This window comes from Pelobates fuscus, chromosome 11, assembly GCF_036172605.1.
Source record: "Pelobates fuscus isolate aPelFus1 chromosome 11, aPelFus1.pri, whole genome shotgun sequence".
In the NCBI taxonomy this organism is placed as follows: domain Eukaryota; kingdom Metazoa; phylum Chordata; class Amphibia; order Anura; family Pelobatidae; genus Pelobates; species Pelobates fuscus.
In genome coordinates this window covers 122,196,312-122,212,842 of record NC_086327.1, presented here as the reverse complement: position 1 = coordinate 122,212,842, position 16,531 = coordinate 122,196,312, and the positions used below count along the sequence as shown (strand labels likewise).

At 41.7% G+C, this 16,531-nt stretch overlaps 1 protein-coding gene across 3 annotated transcripts in view; it reads right to left on the bottom strand.

The window, feature by feature from the left end:
• Positions 1 to 16,531, bottom strand: part of LOC134577551 (FXYD domain-containing ion transport regulator 6-like) — a 120,664-nt gene that overhangs the window by 28,410 nt on the left and 75,723 nt on the right. The window contains exon 1 of one of the 3 annotated variants that reach the window (XM_063436338.1): positions 11,113 to 11,344. The exons of the other annotated variants lie outside the window; for them this stretch is intronic. The gene's annotated coding sequence lies outside the window, so the exon portion shown is untranslated. Of the gene's footprint in view, positions 1 to 11,112; positions 11,345 to 16,531 lie in introns of those variants that run through there. 3 annotated transcript variants of the gene reach the window in all.

Sequence of the window (16,531 nt, the reverse complement as noted above, 5' to 3'; positions counted from 1 at the left end):
GAGGACTGGCTGACAATGAAATTAGTTAAGGTAAAGCTGACGTTGCGCACTATGCAAATGGTCCAGTCTCTCTAATACTGTGGCATGTTCAGTTTCTTCTATTCTCACTACATACACTTTTTCTCTGTCCCAGACTGTATAACAGGAGCTTCTGCCTGCTAGTAAGAAGGTTAGGAGAGGAGTGGACCAGCGAGTACTAGGGGACAGTCCTGAGAAAGCGTAGAGCTAGCGCATCATTAAATGCATTTTAGCCTAGCTCAGGGTGCTGTCTACACAGTATGCCCTTGGTTGGTCATCCTGCATGATATAGCTATCAGAAAACATGCATTCACGCCAGGCTGACCATCTAATTCTTTGTGCAGGCACGTCCCCATTTTGGACATGTTTGTCCCTTTGGGTGGTCCTGGTTACGTGAACCACATCAGTGGCCCACCCTTTTACCCTGCCCACCTAAATCCTGCTTTAATGGACACTACTGTTATGGGGTATGGATTTACTTGAAAGGTGAAAGCAAGAGATTAGCATAGGGTATGTGTTTTCTGATAGTTACATCCTGTGAGTTTCCCTCCAGTACCATCACCACCAGATACATGACGCTTGGGAGGTATAACTGTTTTAGCGTTTTCTGTTGATAAGATTCTGTAATTAGGCCCATCATAATTGTCAGCACCAGGCCAAATGGGCTCTTAATCTGGCCCTGACCATAGACACACCTCCCTGCATGTGCCTTCCTAAACACTTCCTGTAAAGCTTTGTCTAATGTTTACACTTCCTTTATTGCAAATTCGGTTCAATTTAGATTTTCCTATCTCCTGCTCTGTTAATAGCATGCTTGACCCTGCAGGAGCCTCCTGTGTAATTAATGTTAAATTTACAAAGCAAGAGATAACAAATTAAATTGGCGATTATTCCCCTGATAATCAGGTACTTCCTTATATACATGTACCCTAACCTTCAGATAGGATTGTCTATGTAAGGGGTGGGCAACCTTTGACACTCCAGATGTTGAGGACTTCATCTACCTTGATCCTCTGTCAGCATTATGACTTTAAGAGCATCATGGGAGATGTAGTCCACAAAATCTGGAGGTCTGAAGGCTGCCTACCCCTGGTCTTGACTGTGTTTTAATGAACGATGGATACATATCTATACAACAAAGGAATACGAAAGGGTTACACAGTATAAAATGCTGCCCAAAGATACAGCAAACTGCACTATGGACTCAAGATGAACACTTCACAGGGGGAACACGGGCAGAGCAGCAACAGTTTACATGCTTTCAACGAGAATTAAATCAACTGTTAAAATTGCTCATGATAATGTTTAAAGACTTTGTACATTAACAGATATAATGCATGTTGATATTACCATGTTAGTGACACTGCGTGAATGACCCTATTACAACACAGTAACAATGTTCGCTCTAGTGAGGTTGTGGTGTGCTCACAATCAGGGCTACTTACTAAAAATCAGAATGGCCATGTAGACAACCTGGATGGTTTTGCCAAATTTTTTATGGGGCATTTGTTTAAATTTCAGTGAATAACCACAATATTTAGCAATGACCGAATTTTGCAATTCGAGCTCCAAAAGCTGGCGAATGGCTGAAATCTGTTTCCCAGTGGACAAATAGTTATAAAAATCCCTCAGCTTTGGGATGGTTAAGCTATGTGGTGAATGGCCAGTGATTGCTAGTTAAGCTGCACAAACATGTAAAATACAATAAAAGTATAACAGGGTCAGTTATCCACATCTTACTATAGGGAGCTTCATTACTTCCCATATGTTCCCCCCACCCCCCCCCCACCCTCTGCCATGTCTGGGGGGGGGGGGGGCTTATCTGCTAAATGGTGAACAGCAATCAGTCAAAACTTTAGTGCCTGGGCAGCTGATATTACCCAGTCACTAAAAAGGTCACATCTCATAGGGATGGGGAAAATAAGTTGATTGTGGGAACCTGGCGCTGGTTCCTCCAGCCCCCATCCATGGGTACGAGGCTTAATTCCCAACAATGGAGGTATACATGCCACGTTCATCCCCTGGCCCCCATCCATGGGTATGAGGCTTAATTCCCAACAATGGAGGTGTACATGCCACGTTTATCCCCCGGCCCCCATCCATGGGTATGAGGCTTAATTCCCAACAATGGGGGTGTACATGCCACGGTCCATCCCCCGGCCCCCATCCATGGATATGGGGGCTTAATTCCCAACAATGGGGGTGTACATGCCACAGTCCATCCACCGGCCCCCATCCACAGGTATGGGGGCATAATTCCCAACAATGGGCGCTTAATTCCCAACAATGGGGGTGTACATGCCACGGTCCATCCCCCTGCCTCCACCCATGAGCGGTGGATGGGACTCTATAGTAATAATAAGGTAGGAAAAGCCTTTATCATTTTTTATTAAGGCTTTGAATTTCGACCTAAGCACTCTGACATGTGACTCTTCCCTCTTGTCATATACACATTACCAGGCAGGGCTGTCGGAGCGCTCTGATTGGTTGATGCTCAAATCATTATGGAATAATCCTGCGGCTTCAAAGCAGATCATATATTCTCTACCCAGAGAAACCTAAAAGATTAGTGAAGTTAAAGGGTTACTCCAAGCATGCTGTAGTGGCCCTGGCCGGTTCCCTGGTAATCAGGCAAATCATCTAGGAATGGTTTTCCCATTTACCTGGGTCCCTGTTGACTTCGATATTCCCTGGTGGTCCGGTGACGCAGCTATGGAAGCTGTAAGTGTCGCACTTAATTGGCTGAGAGTGGCATTTAACTCTCAGCTCTCAGCCAATGAATTACCTTCTGAAGCTGCACAGATTTGATCTCAGCCAGCCCAGAAATCCACACATTACTTCACATATTGAGTTCCAATCGAAGCAAAAAGCAGCAGATACAGACTCCAAGCACCATAACCACTTAAAAGTGGTTATGGTGCTTAGAGTAACCCTTTAAAGAAAGATAATAAGAGATAACATGTAACATCTAATAATACAAGTGATAACCTGCGTGCAAAGAATTCCCCAAATTGGTTAACCATAGGCCATAAACCAGACTGACTGATTAATAGCAGGATTTATGGGACACTATTGTCACAAAAACAGAGAATTGAGCAGTGAGACTGCTCAATTCAGTGAAGTGGACACCAGATGGCGGAGTAAAAGATACACCAAAACTACTTCATTAAGCTAAAGCCTGTATGATGCCTATGGTGTCCCTTTAAGTTTCAGCAATGGACAGAATATATTGTAATGGGTTAGCAACATGACTACACACAGACAATCCTAACGCAGTTTGCTCCCTAAATTGTGCCCTCTAGTACCTGCCCTAATTGTTCTGCATGGCTGGGTGGCAGGTCATGACTTAAATGGACACTCCAGACCCCTAAAACACTTTAGCGTGCTAATAAAGCTTTATGTGTGAAGAATGTGTCTTCTTTTTTTCATTTTGCAAAACATGCAGATTTCAATAGAAACTGGAACTTTTATAAACTATAATGGTTACACCCCCTAGCTTTTCAAGCGGACAACTGGTTCTGTTACTTCCTGGTTGTTTAGCTCAGTGGAGTTAAACTCAAGAGGCAGTAATTACCCAGAGCACCTGCCTTGCACAGACTTCTCATTGAGCTGCATTGGGAAGTCTGTGATTGGACAGCCACAAGAAGTTGGGAAGATCGTTTGGGGGCTGGAAGGAGAGGGCTGGCAGATGCTGCAGACAAGTGATCTGCAGTTTTTGCAAGCTATTTTTAGATATATTTCCAAAGAAAAAAATGCATAATTAAATACACGCAAGTTTTTATTTGGGCTATATCTACTAAACAGTGATTTTTTATTTATTTTGTATTTGGGCAGTGGATTGTCCCCTTAACTACTGCTCACGCACTATTTAGACATTCTGAAAGTAATTAATTATTTTGGGTGACTGGCGGTTTATCTTTGATCTGTTATATTTGACTAATCCAGCTCTGCTGTAATGTGAAATCATTACCCAGATTTATTATTTATTTTTCTTATCCTATCCTATGTTTTGTCGTGGCATACTGCTATATTTTGACATCTGGATAAATGGATCTATGAGAAAGGTTTATTTAGTGGCAGAATATGCATTAGAAAGTGTAACTTGTCAGAAAATTACCTAATAATTGTAAAAAATAAAATAGCTGAACTGGACATTTTTGTTTTCAGTTCTGCTGTTTTGGCAAAAACTTGAAATTCATTTAGAATTCCAGACAATGTTCACCTTAGTGAATAACGGTGACACTCTATGAATGTGATTGGGTTTATATCATATAGGCCTCTCCACGAGCTGGATTTATTTATCCAAATCACATCGACGTATCATGAAGTGGACACCAGGTGGAGGGGTAATAGAGGCATGTTAGGGAAGTGGAAACCTGGTGGCGGGGTAATAGAGTCGTGTTAGGGAAGTGGAAACCAGGTGGAGGGGTAATAGAGGCGTGTTAGGGAAGTGGAAACCAGGTGGCGGGGTAATAGAGGCATGTTAGGGAAGTGGAAACCAGGTGGCGGGGTAAAAGAAGCATGTTAGGGAAGTGGAAACCAGGTGGCGGGGTAATAGAGGCATGTTAGGGAAGTGGAAACCAGGTTGCGGGGTAATAGAGGCATGTTAGGGAAGTGGAAACCAGGTGGAGGGGTAATAGAGGCGTGTTAGGGAAGTGGAAACCAGGTGGCGGGGTAATAGAGGCATGTTAGGGAAGTGGAAACCAGGTGGCGGGGTAATAGAGGCATGTTAGGGAAGTGGAAACCAGGTGGCGGGGTAATAGAGGCGTGTTAGGGAAGTGGAAACCAGGTGGAGGGGTAATAGAGGCATGTTAGGGAAGTGGAAACCAGGTGGCAGGGTAATAGAGGCGTGTTAGGGAAGTGGAAACCAGGTGGCGGGGTAATAGAGGCATGTTAGGGAAGTGGAAACCAGGTGGCGGGGTAATAAAGGCGTGTTAGGGAAGTGGAAACCAGGTGGAGGGGTAATAGAGGCGTGTTAGGGAAGTGGAAACCAGGTGGCGGGGTAATAGAGGCGTGTTAGGGAAGTGGAAACCAGGTGGCGGGGTAAAAGAGGCGTGTTAGGGAAGTGGAAACCAGGTGGCGGGGTAATAGAGGCATGTTAGGTAAGTGGAAACCAGGTGGCGGGGTAATAGAGGCATGTTAGGCAAGTGGAAACCAGGTGGCGGGGTAATAGAGGCGTGTTAGGGAAGTGGAAACCAGGTGGCGGGGTAATAGAGGCGTGTTAGGGAAGTGGAAACCAGGTGGCGGGGTAATAGAGGCGTGTTAGGGAAGTGGAAACCAGGTGGCTGGGTAAAAGAGGCGTGTTAGGCAAGTGGAAACCAGGTGGCGGGGTAATAGAGGCATGTTAGGGAAGTGGAAACCAGGTGGCGGGGTAATAGAGGCATGTTAGGGAAGTGGAAACCAGGTGGCGGGGTAATAGAGGCGTGTTAGGGAAGTGGAAACCAGGTGGAGGGGTAATAGAGGCATGTTAGGGAAGTGGAAACCAGGTGGCAGGGTAATAGAGGCGTGTTAGGGAAGTGGAAACCAGGTGGCGGGGTAATAGAGGCATGTTAGGGAAGTGGAAACCAGGTGGCGGGGTAATAAAGGCGTGTTAGGGAAGTGGAAACCAGGTGGAGGGGTAATAGAGGCGTGTTAGGGAAGTGGAAACCAGGTGGCGGGGTAATAGAGGCGTGTTAGGGAAGTGGAAACCAGGTGGCGGGGTAAAAGAGGCGTGTTAGGGAAGTGGAAACCAGGTGGCGGGGTAATAGAGGCATGTTAGGTAAGTGGAAACCAGGTGGCGGGGTAATAGAGGCATGTTAGGCAAGTGGAAACCAGGTGGCGGGGTAATAGAGGCGTGTTAGGGAAGTGGAAACCAGGTGGCGGGGTAATAGAGGCGTGTTAGGGAAGTGGAAACCAGGTGGCGGGGTAATAGAGGCGTGTTAGGGAAGTGGAAACCAGGTGGCTGGGTAAAAGAGGCGTGTTAGGCAAGTGGAAACCAGGTGGCGGGGTAATAGAGGCATGTTAGGCAAGTGGAAACCAGGTGGCGGGGTAATAGAGGCATGTTAGGGAAGTGGAAACCAGGTGGCGGGGTAAAAGAGGCATGTTAGGCAAGTGGAAACCAGGTGGCGGGGTAATAGAGGCGTGTTAGGGAAGTGGAAACCAGGTGGTGGGGTAATAGAGGCATGTTAGGGAAGTGGAAACCAGGTGGCGGGGTAATAGAGGCGTGTCAGTAAGGTGGACACCAGGTGGCGGGGTAAAAGAGGCATGTTACGTAAGTGGACACCAGATGGCGGGGTAAAAGAGCGGGGTAAAAGAGGAATGCTAGGGAAGTGGACATCCGATGGAGGGGTTAAAGAGGTATGTTAGGGAAGTGGACACCAGGTGGCGGGGTTAAAGAGGCATGCCAATAAATTGAAACGTGTCACTGCCACTGCCCAAAGAGGGCAGACCTGCATGGAAAGAGGGCAGGAATTGGCAGGTCAGCCTGCTATGGATGTAGGCCAGGATGCTGACCAATCAAGCTGGCTGGCCCACCAAAGGTGGACCATGTACAGGGCATGCTTCCATTCTCACTGCAGTGTCCTTGTGCCTTGAACATAGCACGAGCACGTCACTATGCTTTCTGGGGACAATTCCCAGGTTTCCCCAACAGTGGAACACCAGTGGATAAAGTCAGACAGGACCGGACCGGACCCTGAAATCAGGACCGTCCCACTTAAATCGTGACGTTGGGAGGCATATCAATCTCATATTTTTAACATTTTATATCTCCAAATTTTGTTTTGGAGCTGCCGAAATGGCTGCCAAGTCTCACATTTAACTTTATGGTAATTGCATTGTGCAGAGTTGTCTTCACATGATGTCTTATTTGAATGTAATGCCTGGTCACCCTTCACATAACTTTATAGAGATATACAGAGACATTTCATTTGGCAGCTCACTGCAATCGTCCTGTTACTGCTTTCAATCATTTTGTGTGATTATGTGTTTATTTTGTTCTTTCTATACTCTCTAAAATGTACAGAGCTGCAGAAAATGTTGTGGCTTTATAAATACAACATAATAATAATAATGATATAGCTATGAATCGAATGCAGTAATCAGTATACTTTGTACTAATGTGGGTAGTAGCCAAGTTCCCATTAAAATATGGTGAATATTAATATGTACAGAACCGATACAGCAGCGTACTGTGACTCCATCTTGTATGTCACTGGAGGAAAACATGACTCTTAATGCACGTCTACTTTACATTCTGTGTCTCTGTATCTGTACGATGCGGTCCTTTCACATCCTGTCTCCATGGGAACCCAGGGAGGAGAGATTACCATAGCAACAGCAGGAGGTGCCTCTCATAGACAAAACAAACATGAATTGCTTCCCATCTTTCTCTGTATTTCACATTAACTCATTCAATTGCACACGAGGATTGAAAATGTAAATATGCAGCGGTCTGTGCTGTGGTGACAGTTTCTATATATTAATAAGCGAGACATGATACAACATTTGTTGACGGGACCAGCATTAATTCATCAACACCTATTCTTAGTATGGTTGTCAGGTACAAATTCTGGGTTATTCACTAAACGTTGAATATTTGCAAATTAAATCCGAGTGGCAAAACTGAGGCAAAAAGAGACATGTTGTGACTGTAGGTGAGATGGAGAATTTTTCTAGTTCAGCTACATTTACCTCAGTATTTCCATTCGGAATTAATTCACACAAATTCAGAGTTTATTGAATATCCCTAATTGTTTTGAAATGTATGTGTAACTTTGTATCTAAATCATACAGACTTCTGTGGTCCATACAAAATGTCACACCATCACGTGTGTATCTTATGTGTAGCACAAGCAGGCAGTATTATTAATGACTCTGTATCTTTGTTAATTAGAGATCTCCTAAAACTGCTCCGTAAGACATTCCACCTGTTGTAGTGTGGCTAAAATCTCTATGTACCAGAAAACCACAACTTTTTTTTTTTTACTACTGCAGAGCTGGTACACAGAGACAGGGGGAGGACAGGATGAGAAAGTAGAGTGGGGGAGTGACAAGTATGGAGGGGGTAGAGGATAGCATCTGTTCACTTGTAAACATTGAAATTTTAGTGTCCCATGAGGGAGGATAAAAGGAAAGAGCTCTGTAGGTTGTGCCAAAAATATATTAAGGTTTATCTGCGTGCAGTGTTGTTGTCTAACACTAAATCCATTTTATTTCTTATGTATATAATTAACAAACGATAAAAAAAACAAAAAATAACAACTGACCAATATTCTGAACTTTTACATTTTTACAATGCATTTATTTAGGTACCACAGACAGGGATCAACCTCCGCGGCCTAATGTCTGTCTTAGCACTGCAAGCTGCAAATTACCAGGTAAGTAGCTCAAATTACCAGGTAAGTAGCTCAAATTACCAGGTAAGTAGTTAGTTAACCATCATTCTAGTTTTCTTTCTATCTGTTAAAAAAAAAAAAAGGAAATCATTTTTTATGATGCCATTAAGCATTTTTGCTTCCAATCATTGACCAGTGATCATCAAAAAATATCCGTGTCCTAAATGTACATCCACAACTATTTACTCCTGGGTCTCGGAGTTCACAATCCAAGTTGTTATGATAACTGATCTATTTCTAGGCCTGCAGACCATTATCTGTCACCAAGAAAGATCCTTCCACCAGGCACTTGTGTTACTGGAAACCGAATCCCTAATATCTGTCAAACAACCCCCACCGTAAGACCCATTAACAAACAGGAACCCCAATGAGTATTGGCTAATAAACTGACTACACGTTAATACATTTATTAGATATTGGCGGCAGTAGTGTATCTTTGACTTACAATGTAAGATAGTGCTGGTTGCCCTTGAAGGTTCTTGTATGACTTTATTATTTCAGAAAAACGTATACCTGCTCCTCTCAACACGCGTTTCTATACTCAATTGGCAACAAAAGCAGGAAACTGGGTATTCAGCATACTCAAGTTCTATCAGCACGGAGTACATGGTGACCTCGCCTAGCAGTCCTCTTTCGCCCTTGTCAACCACTAAGTGTGTGGGTTCCTGACAGATCAGGTATCCAATCCCTACAGGGAACCAACTCACAAGTCATCACCATATACATACAAGGAAAGAAAAGCTTAGCACTCCCTGCTTCCAATTCAGTCAAAAGGTCAGACAAGGTCTTGAGTGGTCCTCAAGAGGCCTGACCTTCTAATTTAATAAACATCAATCAATTCGAAGCAAGGAGAGCTAGGCTTTTTTTTTTTCTATAACGTGTATGTATATAGCCACCATGTGCTCACTTACAGATGGTAAGAGGCAATTTCCTTTAGAATAACAAAAAACAAGGCACTCAGATTGCCAAAGACATAGACAATCAGAATATGATTATATAAACTGCGCTTCTGAGTCAGAGAAAAATGATACGTTGTAACTATATTAAATCACTTTGTGCTATATTCAATACCTGAAGGTGCTTTTTGGAGGACCGAAGAGATGGGAAAAAAGAACGAAGGACTTTTTGATGGTGGTGATTGCGATGACTTAGGTTCTTCCATAGAATGTAAGTTACCAAGCTGAAATTCTACACATTATAATATTTAAAAAGGAACCGGGTTCGTGGTGCACAATATATATTAAATAACACAATTTAAGAGATACATAAGGGCTCTGTAAATGTATGGCAATGAAGGAAACACTTTTAGACACTTACTGATCTTTTTATAAATAATTGTTGTCGTATATCATTCATATTAATAAAAATGTACAGTTCTGTCCTCATTATTTTATTAATACGGCTGAACAAAATAATTGCTGTTCTATGATGTCATGGTGCATGAACCCAATGGGGGTTTATTTACTAAACTAAAATAGCTGATTTGGGGAATATTCTTCAATTGAGCCATAATCACACCTCTTCTATTTGGCTCAAATTTAGAAATTTGGTTTACAGTTCATGGGAATTCGATATTAAGTCATGTGTTTTGATTTTATTATTCTGTGATGGTTTGGTGGGTTATGATATCTTATCATGACGATAAGAGGATTAAATCACTGAATATTTGTGTTTTGTTTTTTTGAATTGTAGTCGTTTTATTTTAAGCCTGTCTTTGTCATCCAAATTCCTTGTTTCTAAAGAAGCACATCATCTTGTAAGCCCATTTCTGCCGATACCACAACAAGGCCATCCAACATCTGGCTTCCATCTGTTGATAAACTGCAACTCACACGAGGCTCAGCCGGAGAAATGCTGACCAAACATTATGAGAGTTGCAGTTCAACAACAGAGTTTAGAATACAAATTGCATCAACTAAAGCGCATGTGATAGGGGTATATTTTAAGACACCATGTATGCTTATCACCTAATTTGTATATATTTTTTTTAAATCACATGGTTGTCAAATGATTAATCTTCTTCCTTTTTATCTCACAATAACTGAAAAAAGATAGAGCATCGTCTAGAAGAAAAAGAATGTTCTTCCAATTTGGGTGGAGGCATTAGGCATAAACACAGCAACACGCCCATTACCGACCAGCAATCACAACGCTATAAATCAGTTTATCATGTTAAATAGCCATCATACAGTAAGTGAGACACACCTGTGAGAATGGGCAATGAGGTGAGACACAGACAAAGCCTTGTGACACAGATTGCTTGGAGAAAGGAAATTATTAAACACAATTCAACTCTACCAGCAAAATGCACAAACATAATATTTAAAAAAAAAAAAATATATATATATATATATATATATATATATATATAGTAATCTCTGCAGCGTGCTATGTATACGTTTATACTTAATATGTTTATTGTCATTAAAAATAAATGTAGTTACAAATATTTTATATTTTCAAAGATTTACATCTTATTTCTAATAGAGTGTATTTTACTTCTGCAATAAATTCTACATTTTGTTCTAGGTTTTATTTTGAATTTTTAAAAAAAGAAAAAAAACCAGAGCACCCCACCCTGAAAATTCTAATTGTAAACTGTACCTCCCACTTTCCCTGACAATTACTAAATGTTGCTATTTTTCCAACTGCTGTTTCCAAACATTGGATCTGTTATCCCAAGCCCACGTTTCCACCCGTAGCTCGATATAATGTTACCTTTTTTGTAGTGTTGTATCCTGATGGTGTATCAGCAGGTGGGGTATTCTTTGTGTGGATGAGAGAGCAGTGTGTATGTGCCTCTGTTGATAGCGATGGATGCTGACAGCACTTGTGGATAATCACACATCCAGAATGGGAGGATGTCTCTTCCTTGTGGACCAGCAGTGTGGGAGGGTGTTGTCTCTCTCTCTGTCTCTCTCTCTCTCTTTCTCTCTCTCCCTCTCTCCCTCTCTCTCTCTCTGTGTCTGTTCTTCCTTTGCAAGATAATTGGGGTTTACTTACTACAAAGTGAATTGCAGTGAATTGAAAGCAACATGTTCACCTAATTTGCAAAATATTTAACCAGAAAATGTACATTTAGCTTTGCATTAGTTGCTTAATATATCCAACAGGCTTATTCACTGAACAAAGAATTTTCGTGAATTTAATCCGAATGGTAAAATTGTGACAATAATAAGAGACACTGGAGGATCTGTATCTGCTTCGTCTCATTGAAGTGGTTATAGTGTCTGGAGTCATCTGACACTGTCCGTCCATTTAGTTTTAAACAGTATATTTTATTGCTAACAGGAGTAACCAGCTGTCCATCCCCCTCTGTGCTGCTGGGCTAATGAGGAATCATTAGCCTGGACAGCAGTGGCCGGCTGTGATTGGCTGACAGTGTCACCTTTAACAGACCTGCTGGGGTCTACTCTAGACGTTATTATTACTCAATTAAGTAATACTCATCTTTTTGAAATATATAAATATACGAAATATTGATATCCATAAACAATATCAGCAGTTATTTGGGATGCTACTCATTTACATTTTTAATGTTTAGTAAATGAACCTAGGTATATTCTTCTACAGTGGGTAATTCTTCCCTATAATCACACATTTACATAATCCAAGCAATGCTTTACTGTATTTCTATATAACTAACATACAGAAAAATAAAAGTCCAGATAAGAGATATAGATCCTCAGCTGCAACTCTCAGGAGTCTTAAGGCTGCCAAAGCTTTTTGGGAGTTACAGTCCTACAGTATCTGGGGATCTTCCTTTTGGGCACTCCTAATGGAAGCCATAATTAAAATGCAGCTTTTTTTCATTTTTGGACATGAAGTCATAGACAGTAGCTCATTACAGTTGATTGCTATAACTTCCGTACATCGAGAATATTTTCACAGTAGCATAATGTGAAGGCCTATTGAAGTTCAGGAACACCGGCTCCTGTACATGCTTCATTGCAATATCTCTAATACAGACGGTCAAATAATTTTATATAATTGGTAAATATTAATATTAACTAGAAAAATAAACTATAGTAAAAACAACACTGATGTTTCGGGGGGCTTTATTGAACTTTCTGTCTATACGCCCAGTTTAGAGCTTTGGGGCCCATAGCATCTGAACTCAGCTTAACTCTAACAATACTAATATAGATAACTATATGTAACCAGAAAGGAAAGGAGAAGGTGAATGGTCGCCACTGTGAAAGTGGTATAGCCTTTTCTACGTCTTTGAACCAGTGTGGGGAGTTTAACCCGGTACCCCAGAGCCACGACCTCTCAATAGTCAGTGTCTGGAGGGGCAAATGGGTCAGCTGTCAGGGCATGGGATGGGAATCATTTCTCCCCACCCACCATGTCCACTTATGTCGCTAGACATCCATGCGTCCATACTTTATCAAGTGTCTATATGGTGCCCCTAACTTGAGCAGTCAATCTGTCCCTAAGGTCTTTAATGTTTAGAATTACTGTGTTGATTTGGGGATCGCAAGTTTAAGCCAGGATTGGACCTAGGCCCTTCTAGCCGCTAAGGTTAGTTTATGCATACGTTTTGGTTCGGTCTTCGTCCAACTATTGAGTGGTCTAGATAGCAGACTTGTTATACACTTAATGAACCGTGGAAATAACCACATTTTTAATGTCATTCATAGATCATGTATGACACAAAAATATGCAATTAATAAAAATTATGCAAACAAGAAAAATAATAATAAGAAAAGCCCCTCTTAGCCTCTTAGGGGAGGCAGGACGTAAGCACCTACATACAGCCAGACATATAGCTTCATTCTTTGCCGTCTCTGGAGAAAAGGGGAACATTTTGTACTATAGACGACAAAAACCCCCCACAAAAAACGAGACGAGGACATTTAAGAAAAACGAGAGGATTAGGAATCCAAACCTCTATTCCTAAAGAGTTAGTGTCCCTGTCCATAGTTACATAGCCCCCCCCCCTCTTCCCCGTGTGTCCCATAAATTTATTATTATTATTATTGCCATTTATATAGCGCCAACAGATTCCGTAGCGCTTTACAATATTTATTAAAATAAAGGTTTTACTCACCTTTTTGCTGCATCTGTTAGACTCCGGGATTAAATAGTATTAAGGAAGTGTGGTTAAATATAAGGCTGTCCCCTGTACTCCGAGATATCTCACTCTCATAGAAGGTTGAGCCCTCTCTCTATATGCTGCGATCTCTACATACTGTACATGCTCTGCCTCAATGCCCCAATATAGAGCATTTCAAACTGAAACAATTTAGAATATTTTAAAATATCACACCCCACTGGAATGGCCAATAGGCAACGCCTTGATTGATGACATTCGTTGTGTCACCTGGATGACATTTTAAAGACAGTCTGTTAAAATGTCATTTCAATTCTTTAGCATTCAATCCATGTAATAAGACAATAAGTATTTTTTTTTTTTTTTACCTAGATAAACTGTGCGGGAGCAGTAATGCACTCAAGCAACGCATTGTTTCATTTAATTCTGCTTATATAACAGCCTCTTCTGCTGGTTGCAGATTTAAAGTGGCACTGTCACTTTTGCGTTAAAAAAAAAATAAAAAAAAAAATAGCTTATTAATAAAGAAATCATATAACTGCAAGAATATGAGACTGAAATACCAATGCAAGTAACCATGCGACTATCCTGTCTTGTTTGTGATCTGGATTTTTGCAAAATGTGGCAAAAAGCAGAGCATCAAACAGCTTCCTCGTGCCTCATCTTGTCATTCGACATTATCTGTGCATTGAGACGTGGGAACAGACATCTGACTGTGCGATAGACTCCTGTTCTTTACACGCACAGCTCCTGTTGCTTTTAAAACAGTGTGCATTGGTGCGCTGCCTGTTTTTGATGATAGAGCCATAAAGACAGTATAATCAGGATATGTTCTGAAATATAAATTATTATACTGTAAGAATATCCTAAAAGCAGACGAGCTTGGAACCTGAATATAAAGCTTTATAAACCTGCCAGATAATAGTACAGATTGCAGCTTATTGACTGCAGATCAGAAGCATTGTATTCTGTTAAATAATGCAATCATCGAAAAAAAACTATTATTACTAGATGTGCCCCCATGACATACACAGCTTGTCAGTCAAATCTTAATCAAAATGTCCACTAAGTAAAGTTAAACCGTTGCACACAGATAGAAGTAGTCAGATAAAGTCCAAGATACTAAGATACACTAATGTCAGGTGAAGTAGAGACTCCCCAGTCCATTATGCGTGCCAAAACTGCACTCGAGTTCTGTTAGAACGGGGCTATATAGTTATAGTGTTTATATTAGTGACATATACTGGGATTGTGTATTCATGTAGCGAGACTATGTCGGTCACATATACCTAGGCTGTATCTTCAAACCAACTCATACAGAGATAGTATCAGTCACAAATACTGAGGTTGTGTCTTCACATCAGTTCATACAGAGAGACAATGCCGGACACATAGACCCCGTCTGTGTCTTCACCAGTTCATACAGAGATAATATTGGTCACATATACCGAGGCTGTGTCATCACACGCTCATACAGAGATAATATCGGTCACATATACCGAGGCTGTGTCATCACACGCTCATACAGAGATAATATCGGTCACGTATACCGAGGCTGTGTCATCACACGCTCATACAGAGATAAAATCGGTCACATATACCGAGGCTGTGTCATCACCAGCACATACAAAGATAATATCGGTCACGTATACCGAGGCTGTGTCATCACCGGCTCATACAGAGATAATATTGGTCACATATACCGAGGCTGTGTCATCACACGCTCATACAGAGATAATATTGGTCACATATACCGAGGCTGTGTCATCACCAGCTCATACAGAGATAATATCGGTCACGTATACCGAGGCTGTGTCATCACACGCTCATACAGAGATAATATCGGTCACATATACCGAGGCTGTGTCATCACCAGCACATACAGAGATAATATCGGTCACGTATACCGAGGCTGTGTCATCACCAGCTCATACAGAGATAATATCGGTCACGTATACCGAGGCCATGTCATCACGGCTCATACAGAGATAATATCGGTCACGTATACCGAGGCTGTGCCATCACACGCTCATACAGAGATAATATCGGTCACATATACCGAGGCTGTGTCATCACACGCTCATACAGAGATAATATCGGTCACATATACCGAGGCCATGTCATCACGGCTCATACAGAGATAATATCGGTCACGTATACCGAGGCTGTGCCATCACACGCTCATACAGAGATAATATCGGTCACATATACCGAGGCTGTGTCATCACACGCTCATACAGAGATAATATCGGTCACATATACCGAGGCTGTGTCATCACCAGCTCATACAGAGATAATATCGGTCACATATACTGAGGCTGTGTCATCACACACTCATACAGAAATAATATCGGTGTCACATATACCGAGGCTGTGTCATCACTAGCTCATACAGAGATAATATCGGTCACATATACCGAGGCCATGTCATCACGGCTCATACAGAGATAATATCGGTCATATATACCGAGACTGTGTCATCACCAGCTCATACAGAGATAATATCGGTCACATATACCGAGGCTGTGTCATCACCAGCACATACAGAGATAATATCGGTCACATATACCAAGGCTGTGTCATCACCAGCTCATACAGAGATAATATCAGTGTCACATATACCGAGGCCGTGTCATCACCAGGTCATACAGAGATAATATCGGTCACATATACTGAGGCTGTGTCATCACACGCTCATACAGAGATAATATCGGTCACATATACAGAGGCTGTGTCATCACCAGCACATACAGAGATAATATCGGTCACATATACCGAGGCCATGACATCACGGCTCATACAGAGATAATATCGGTGTCACATATACCGAGGCTGTGTCATCACCGGCTCATACAGAGATAATATCGGTCACATATACCAAGGCCGTGTCATCACCAGCACATACAGAGATAATATCGGTCACATATACCGAGGCCGTGTCATCACCAGCTCATACATAGATAATATCGGTCACATATACCAAGGCCGTGTCATCACCAGCACATACATAGATAATATCGGTCACATATACCAAGGCCGTGTTATCACCAGCTCATACATAGATAATATCGGTCACATATAC